A 2,245-nucleotide genomic window follows, 5' to 3' on the forward strand; every position below is an offset into this window, starting at 1 on the left:
TTGATTTGTATGCCACGCACTCGCTCACAAGGCGAACCGCTCTATTTACGAATCAACGATATCGAACTATATCTCTGAGTCTTACGACGAATTCAGGAATATCGTGCTGCAAACAATCTCCCTCCTATAGAACTTCCTGATTTCAAAAACCTTTTTCCTTCGATAATCGAGATGGCAGAACCAGCTCGTGCTCTTAGAGATTACGCCGCTCCATCGCAAGATGAGCCGCATTCAAGTATTGCTCCGCCCGCAATCGAAGCAAACAACTTCGAACTTAAACCTTCGCTGTTGCAGGCGGTGCAACAGAATCAATTCTCTGGAAATCCTACCGAGGATCCAAACCTTCATTTATCCGTATTTGTCCAATACGCTGATACTGTTAAAGCTAATGGTGTCACTTCAGAGGCAATTCGACTTCGTCTTTTTCCTTTCTCATTAAGAGATAGCGCTAGAAGATGGCTTCAATCTCTCCCTTGCAACTCAGTCACCACATGGAACGAGTTGAAGAAAGTTTTTCTTGCCCGATACTTTCCGCCAAGCAAAACAGCTATGTTAAGAGCCCAGATAAACGGATTTAAACAGAAAGACAACGAGTCTCTTTTCGAAGCATGGGAAAGATACAAAGACATGATGAGACTTTGCCCACACCATGGTTTGGAAGACTGGCTAGTAATTCACACATTTTATAATGGTCTCTTATACAACACAAGGTTAACAATAGACGCCGCTGCAGGTGGTGCATTGATGAACAAACCTTATGCTGATGCTTACCAGCTTATCGAGAGCATGGCCCAAAACCACTATCAGTGGGGAACCGAACGAACAACGGTGGAAAAACCTCAAACGAAAACTGGCATGTACGAGATAAGTAACCTTGATCACGTTAACGCAAAAGTGGATGCTTTGGTCCAGAAAATTGAAAGTTTAAATGTATCACCTCCAGCCGCCGTGGTTGCTATAACTCAGAATTGCGAGGTCTGTGGAATCCAAGGCCACACTCCTACGGACTGTCAACTCTTGACAGGAATCCAAGCAGAGCAAGTAAACTATGCTCAAGGAAGCCCCTATTCGAACACCTATAACTCAAATTGGAAGAACCATCCAAACTTTTCATATAAGAGTAATAATGCTATGTACGCACCTGGACAGTCTCCAAATCAAGCCCCAGCTATACCTCCGGGATATCAGAAACCGAACCCACCCATGCCCAACAATAACGCCCCTAGGAAATCCAACTTGGAAATCATGATGGAAAACTTTATAGCTTCCCAACAACAAACCAATAAAGATTTCTTAAACCAGAATGTACACACTGGCGAACAACTTAAACAACTAGCAAGCAAAGTAGATGCCTTGGCTACCCATAACAAAATGTTGGAAACACAAATATCACAAGTAGCCCAACAACAAGCACCTACTGCTGCCCCAACTGGTACATTCCCTCGACAGCCCCAACCTAACCCGGGAAGCCACGCTCATGCAATTATATTAAGAAGTGGAACGGAAGTGGAAGGACCGTCTGATCCAAGGATAGAAAACCAAAACCCTAAGAAATCAACCGAGGAAAGTGAACCTAAGGAAAAGGATGAGAGTAATAAGGAAACCCTAGAAAAGAAGGAACCTTATGTACCTCCACCACCTTACAAACCACCTATACCTTACCCTCAAAGGCTTGTTAAAACCAAAGATGCGGGCCAATTTAGAAAATTTGTTGATCTCCTTAAACAATTAAACGTTACAATTCCGTTCACCGAAGCTATTACGCAGATGCCCTCATATGCTAAATTCTTAAAAGAAATCCTTTCTAATAAGAGGAAACTTGAGGATAGCGAAACCGTTACACTCCCTGCCGAATGTAGCGCTATAATCCAAAACATGCCTCCTAAACTCAAGGATCCAGGTAGTTTCTCTATACCCTGTCACATAGGAAAATTTGTCATCGACAAAGCCTTATGCGATTTAGGAGCCGGAATTAGCGTTATGCCTTTATCCATATGTAAGAAACTGGAAATGGGAGAATTAAGACCAACCAAAATGTCAGTGCAACTAGCAGATCGTTCCATCAAATATCCTGTAGGAATCCTTGAAAACGTTCCCGTACGCATAGGTCAATTCTACATTCCCACTGATTTTACAATTATGGACATTAGAGAAGATGATATTACACCCATTATACTGGGAAGACCATTCTTAGCAACTGCCGGTGCAATCATAGACGTAAAACGAGGACGACTCACCTTCGAAG

At 42.8% G+C, this 2,245-nt stretch overlaps 1 pseudogene; it reads right to left on the reverse strand.

Annotated features, from left to right (window-relative positions):
• Nucleotides 1–556: 556 nt before the first annotated feature.
• LOC127133776 (uncharacterized) lies at nucleotides 557–656 on the reverse strand (annotated as a pseudogene).
• Between the last annotated feature and the right edge of the window lie 1,589 nt (nucleotides 657–2,245).

Source organism: Lathyrus oleraceus, chromosome 3 (genome assembly GCF_024323335.1).
Source record: "Lathyrus oleraceus cultivar Zhongwan6 chromosome 3, CAAS_Psat_ZW6_1.0, whole genome shotgun sequence".
Classification (NCBI taxonomy): Eukaryota; Viridiplantae; Streptophyta; class Magnoliopsida; order Fabales; family Fabaceae; genus Lathyrus; species Lathyrus oleraceus.